At 41.5% G+C, this 7,374-nt stretch overlaps 1 non-coding gene across 1 annotated transcript; it reads right to left on the bottom strand.

Annotated features, from left to right (window-relative positions):
• Window positions 1-718: 718 nt before the first annotated feature.
• On the bottom strand, window positions 719-826 carry LOC112782049 (small nucleolar RNA R71). Its single transcript, XR_003192791.1, has one exon. It is a non-coding gene; the product is annotated as a small nucleolar RNA R71 (small nucleolar RNA).
• Between the last annotated feature and the right edge of the window lie 6,548 nt (window positions 827-7,374).

Genomic DNA, 7,374 nt, shown 5'->3' with positions numbered 1-7,374 from the left:
CTATTTATTTATTCATCTACTAACATCTCATCTCACATCTCAACCCTCCTCACAGTTGTGTTTTTTCCATTATATTACATTCTTTGTCTCCCCCTCTTCTTCTACTCACACAGGGATCCCTATACTGTGGTATAAAGGATCCATATTATTATTATTATTTTTTCTGTGCCCTCTTCTTTGTCATATGAGCAGGAGCAAGGACAAGAATATTCTTGTTGAAGCAGATCCAGAACCTGAAAGGACTCTGAAGAGAAAATTAAGAGAAGCTAAATTACAACAATCCAGAGATAACCTTTCAGAAATTTTCGAACAGGAAGAGGAGATGGCAGCCGAAAATAATAATAATGTAAGGAAGATGTTTGGTGACTTTATTGCACCTAATTCCAATTTACATGGAAGAAGCATCTCCATTCCTGCCATTGGAGCAAACAACTTTGAGCTGAAACCTCAATTAGTTTCTCTGATGCAGCAGAACTGCAAGTTTCATGGACTTCCATCTGAAGATCCTTTTCAGTTCTTAACTGAATTCTTGCAGATATGTGATACTGTTAAGACTAATGGAGTAGATCTTGAAGTCTACAGGCTCATGCTTTTCCCTTTTGCTGTAAGAGACAGAGCTAGAATATGGTTGGACTCTCAACCTAAATATAGCCTGAACTCTTGGGATAAGCTGGTCAAGGCTTTCTTAGCCAAGTTCTTTCCTCCTCAAAAGCTGAGCAAGCTTAGAGTGGATGTTCAAACCTTCAGACAGAAAGAAGGTGAATCCCTCTATGAAGCTTGGGAGAGATACAAAGGACTGACCAAAAAGTGTCCTTCTGACATGCTTTCAGAATGGACCATCCTGGATATATTCTATGATGGTTTATCTGAGTTATCAAAGATGTCATTGGATACTTCTGCAGGTGGATCTATTCACCTAAAGAAAACGCCTGCAGAAGCTCAAGAACTCATTGACATGGTTGCAAATAACCAGTTCATGTACACTTCTGAAAGGAATCTTGTGAATAATGGGACGCCTATGAAAAAGGGAGTTCTTGAAGTTGATACTCTGAATGCCACATTGGCTCAGAACAAAATATTGACTCAGCAAGTCAATATGATTTCTCAGAGTCTGAATGGAATGCAAGCTGCATCCAACAGTACTCAAGAGGCTTCTCATGAAGAAGAAGCTTATGATCCTGAGAACCCTGCAATAGCAGAGGTGAATTACTTAGGTGAACCTTATGGAAACACTTATAACTCATCATGGAGAAATCATCCAAATTTCTCATGGAAAGATCAAAAGCCTCAACAAGGCTTTAATAATGGTGGAAGAAACAGGTTTAACAATAATAAACCTTTTTCATCATCCACTCAGCAACAGACAGAGAACTCTGAACAAAATGCTTCTAATTTAGCAAATCTAGTCTCTGATATATCCAAGGCCACTGTGAGCTTCATGAATGAAACAAGATCTTCCATTAGAAATCTGGAAGCACAAGTGGGCCAGCTGAGTAAAAGGATCACTGAAATCCCTCCCAGTACTCTCCCAAGCAATACAGAAGAGAATCCAAAAGGAGAGTGCAAGGCCATTGACATAAGCAAAATGGCCGAACCCAATGAGGGAGAGGAGGACGTGAATCCCAAGAAGGAAGACCTCCTGGGACGTCCAGTGACCAATAAGGAGCTTCCCTCTGAGGAACCAAAGGACTCTGAGGCTCATCTAGAGACTATAGAGATTCCATTGAACCTCCTTATGCCCTTCATGAGCTCTGACGAGTATTCCTCTTCTGAAGAGAATGAGGATGTTACTGAAGAGCAAACTGCCAAGTTTTTTGGTGCAATCATGAAGCTAAATGCCAAATTATTTGGCATTGATACTTGGGAAGTTGAACCTCCCTTGTTCATCAATGAACTAAGTGATCTGGATCAACTGACATTGCCTCAGAAGAGACAGGATCCTGGGAAGTTCATAATACCTTGTACCATAGGCACCATGATCTTTAAGGCTTTGTGTGACCTTGGTTCAGGAATAAACCTCATGCCCCTCTCTGTAATAGAAAAACTGGGAATCTATGGGGTGCAAGCTGCTAGAATCTCATTAGAGATGGCAAATAATTCAAGAAAACAGTCATATGGACAAGTAGAGGACGTATTAGTAAAGGTTGAAGGCCTTTACATCCCTGCTGATTTCATAGTCCTGGATACTGGAAAGGAAGAGGATGAATCCATCATCCTAGGAAGACCTTTCCTGGCCACAGCAAGAGCTGTGATTGATGTTGACAGAGGTGAACTAGTCCTTCAATGGAATGAGGACTCCCTTGTGTTTAAAACTCAAGGATCTCCCTCTGCAACCATGGAGAGGAAGCATGAAAAGTTCTCTCAAAGCAGAGTCAACCCAAGCCCCCATAGTCAAACTCTAAGTTTGGTGTTGGGAGGCCACAACCAAACTCTAAGTTTGGTGTTGAACTCCCATATCCAAACTCTAAGTTTGGTGTTGGAGAGTCTCAACAAAGCTCTGCACATCTGTGAGGCTCCATGAGAGCCCACTGTCAAGCTATTGACATTAAAGAAGCGCTTGTTGGGAGGCAACCCAATTTTTATTTATCTAACTATATTTTTCTTAGTTATATGTCTTTGTAGGTTCATGATCATGTGGAGTCACAAAATAAATATAAAAATTAAAAACGGAATCAAAAACAACAGAAGAAAAATCACACCCTGGAGGAGCATCTGTCTGGCGTTCAGTGCCAGAACAGAGCATGGTTCTGGCGCTAAACGCCCAAAATGGGCAGCTTCTGGGCGCTGAACGCCAGAACAGGCATGGTTCTGGCGTTCAACGCCAGAAATGGCACACAAATGGGCGTTGAACGCCCAAAATGGCCACCAACCTGGCGCTGAACGCCAATAGTTGTGTGCCAAGGCATTTTTACATGCCTAATGGGTGCAGGGATGTAAATCCTTGAACACCTCAGGATCTGTAGACCCCACAGGATCCACTCAGGATCTGTGGACCCTACAGGATCCACTCAGGATCTGTGGACCCCACAGGATCCCCACCTACCTCCACTCACTTCTTCACCACTCACATCCATCCACTCTTCCCCATAAACCTACCTCATAAACCCCACCTACCTTCAAAATTCAAAACCAATTTCCCACCCAAACCCACCCATATGGCCGAAACCTTTCCCCCCTCCCTTCCCTATATAAGCCCTCCATTCTTCTTCAAATTCACACAACACAAGCCATCTATACCCTTCTTGGCCGAACCACATCACCTTCTCCCTCTCCCCCATTTCTTCTTCTTCTTCATCTATTCTTTCTTCTCTTGCTCGAGGGCGAGCAAAATTCTAAGTTTGGTGTGGTAAAAGCATAAGCTTTTTGTTTTTCCATTACCATTGATGGCACCTAAGACCGGAGAATCCTCTAGAAAGGGGAAAGGGAAGACAAAAGCTTCCACATCCGAGTCATGGGAGATGGAAAGGTTCATCTCCAAAGCCCATCAAGACCACTTCTATGATGTTGTGGCCAAGAAGAAGGTGATCCCTGAGGTCCCTTTCAAACTCAAAAGAAATGAGTATCCGGAGATCCGACATGAAATTCAAAGAAGAGGTTGGGAAGTTCTAACAAATCCCATCCAACAAGTCGGCATCCTAATGGTTCAAGAGTTCTATGCTAATGCATGGATCACCAAGAACCATGATCAAAGTAAGAACCCGGATCCAAAGAACTATGTTACAATGGTTCGGGGGAAATACTTAGATTTTAGTCCGGAGAATGTGAGGTTGGCGTTTAACTTGCCCATGATGCAAGGAGATGAACGCCCCTACACTAGAAGGGTCAACTTTAATCAAAGGTTGGACCAAGTCCTTATGGACATATGCGTGGAAGGAGCTCAATGGAAGATTGACTCCAAAGGCAAGCCGGTTCAACTAAGAAGATTGGACCTCAAGCCTGTAGCTAGAGGATGGTTAGAGTTCATTCAATGCTCAATCATTCCCACTAGCAACCGATCTGAAGTTACTATAGACCGGGCCATCATGATCCATAGCATCATGATTGGAGAAGAGGTAGAAGTTCATGAGATTATACCTCAAGAACTCTACAAGGTGGCTGACAAGTCCTCCACTATGGCAAGGTTAGCCTTCCCTCACCTCATTTGCCATCTATGTTACTCAGCTGGAGCTTTCATAGAAGGAGACATTCCTATTAAGGAAGAGAAGCCCATCACTAAGAAAAAGATGGAGCAAGCAAGAGAGCCCATTCATGGAGCTCAAGAGGCGTATGAAGCTCATCACCATGAGATCCCAGAGATGCCTCAAATGCACTTTCCTCCACAAAACTATTAGGAGCAAATCAACACCTCCCTAGGAGAATTGAGTTCCAATATGGGACAACTAAGGGTGGAACATCAAGAGCACTCCATCATGCTTCATGAAATTAGAGAAGATCAAAAAGCAATGAGGGAGGAGCAACAAAGACAAGGAAGAGACATAGAAGAGCTCAAGGACATCATTGGTTCCTCAAGAAGGAAACGCCACCATCACTAAGGTGGATTCATTCCTTGTTCTTGTTTCTTCTGTTTTTCGTTTCTATGTTATGTGCTTATCTGTGTTTGTGTCTTCATTACATGATCATTAGTAGTAGTAACTATGTCTTAAAAGTTATGAATGTCCTATGAATCCATCACCTCTCTTAAATGAAAAATGTTTTAATTCAAAAGAATAAGAAGTACATGAGTTTCGAATTTATCCTTGAACTTAGTTTAATTATATTGATGTGGTGACTATGCTTCTTGTTTTCTGAATGAATGCTTGAACAGTGCATATGTCTTTTGAAGTTGTTGTTTAAGAATGTTAAATATGTTGGCTCTTGAAAGAATGATGACTAGGAGACATGTTATTTGCTAATCTGAAAAATCATAAAAATGATTCTTGAAGCAAGAAAAAGCAGCAAAGAACAAAGCTTGCAGAAAAAAAAAAACAGGTGAAAAAAAATAGAAAGAAAAAGAAAAAGCAAGCAGAAAAAGCCAAAAGCTCTTAAAACCAAGAGGCAAGAGCAAAAAGCCAATGACCCTTAAAACCAAAAGACAAGGGCAATAAAAAGGATCCCAAGGCTTTGAGCATCAGTGGATAGGAGGGCCTAAAAGGAATAAAATCCTGGTCTAAGCGGCTAAACCAAGCTGTCCCTAACCATGTGCTTGTGGCGTGAAGGTGTCAAGTGAAAACTTGAGACTGAGCGGTTAAAGTCAAGGTCCAAAGCAAAAAAAGAGTGTGCTTAAGAACCCTGGACACCTCTAATTGGGGACTTTAGCAAAGCTGAGTCACAATCTGAAAAGGTTCACCCAATTATGTGTCTGTGGCATTTATGTATCCGGTGGTAATACTGGAAAACAAAGTGCTTAGGGCCACGGCCAAGACTCATAAAGAAGCTGTGTTCAAGAATCATCATACTGAACTAGGAGAATCAATAACACTATCTGAACTCTGAGTTCCTATAGATGCCAATCATTCTGAACTTCAATGGATAAAGTGAGATGCCAAAACTATTCAAGAGGCAAAAAGCTATAAGTCCCGCTCATCTGATTGGAGCTATGTTTCATTGATAGTTTGGAATTTATAGTATATTCTCTTCTTTTTATCCTATCTAATTTTCAGTTGCTTGGGGACAAGCAACAATTTAAGTTTGGTGTTGTAATGAGCGGATAATTTATACGCTTTTTGACATTATTTTTAGTATGTTTTTAGTAGGATATAGTTACTTTTAGGGATGTTTTCATTAGTTTTTATGTTAAATTCACATTTCTGGACTTTACTATGAGTTTGTGTGTTTTTCTGTGATTTCAGGTATTTTCTGGCTGAAATTGAGGGACTTGAGCAAAAATCAGATTCAGAGGTTGAAGAAGGACTGCTGATGCTGTTGGATTCTGACCTCCCTGCACTCAAAGTGGATTTTCTGGAGCTACAGAACTCAAAATGATGCGCTTCCAATTGTGTTGGAAAGTAGACATCCAGGGCTTTCCAGTAATATATAATAGTCCATACTTTGCCCAAGTTTAGACGACGCAAACTGGCGTTCAATGCCAGCTCTCTGCCCAATTCTGGAGTTCAGCGCCAGAAATGGATCAAAAACCAGAGTTGAACGCCAGAAATGGATCCAAACCTGGCGTTCAACTCCACAAATGGCCTCTGCACATGGAAATTTAAAGCTCAGCCCAAGTGCACACCAAGTGAGCCCCGGAAGTGGATTTGTGCATCAATTACTTATTTCTGTAAACCCTAGTGACTAGTTTATTATAAATAGGACCTTTTACTATTGTATTAGACATCTTTGGATTATCTTTTGATCTATTGATCACGTTCTGGGGGCTGGCCATCTCGGCCATGCCTGGACCTTTCACTTATGTAATTTTAACGGTAGAGTTTCTACACTCCATAGATTAAGGTGTGGAGCTCTGCTGTTTCTCAAGGATTAATGCAAAGTACTACTGTTTTCTATTCAATTCATCTTGTTTCGCTTCTAAGATATTCATTCGTACTTCAATCTGAATGTGATGAACGTGACAATCATCATCATTCCCTATGAACACGTGCCTGACAACCACTTCCGTTCTACCTTAGACTGAATGAGTATCTCTTAGATCTCTTAATCGGAATCTTCGTGGCGTAAGCTAGAATGATGGCGGCATTCAAGAGAATCTGGAAGGTCTAAACCTTATCTGTGGTATTCCGAGTAGGATTCAATGAATGAATGACTGTGACGAGCTCCAAACTCGCGATTGCTGGGCGTTAGTGACAGACGCAAAAGGATAGTAAATCCTATTCCAGCATGATCGAGAACCGACAGATGAATAGTCGTGCCGTGACAGGGTGCGTTGACCATTTTCACTGAGAGGATAAGATGAAGCCATTGACAAGGGTGATGCCTCCAGACGATTAGCCGTGCCGTGACAGGGCATTGGATCATTTTCCCGAGAGATGACCGAAAGTAGCCATTGACAGTGGTGATGTATCACATAAAGCCAGCCATGGAAAGGAGTAAGACTGATTGGATGAAGATAGCAGGAAAGCAGAGGTTCAGAGGAACGAAAGCATCTCTATTCGCTTATCTGAAATTCTCACCAATGAATTACATAAGTATTTCTATCCCTATTCTATTAATTATTATTCGAAAACACCATTATCAATTTATATCTGCCTAACTGAGATTTGCAAGGTGACCATAGCTTGCTTCATACCAACAATCTCCGTGGGATTCGACCCTTACTCACGTAAGGTATTACTTGGACGACCCAGTGCACTTGCTGGTTAGTTACACGGAGTTGTGAACCATGGTCTTGGCATCATGTTTTTGGCGCCATTTCCAGGGAAAGAAAGAGCAATGAATTTTACA

This window comes from Arachis hypogaea, chromosome 19 (genome assembly GCF_003086295.3).
Source record: "Arachis hypogaea cultivar Tifrunner chromosome 19, arahy.Tifrunner.gnm2.J5K5, whole genome shotgun sequence".
NCBI classification, from domain to species: Eukaryota; Viridiplantae; Streptophyta; class Magnoliopsida; order Fabales; family Fabaceae; genus Arachis; species Arachis hypogaea.
Note: the sequence above shows the minus strand (reverse complement) of the source record. Positions and strands in the feature narration are given on the sequence as shown.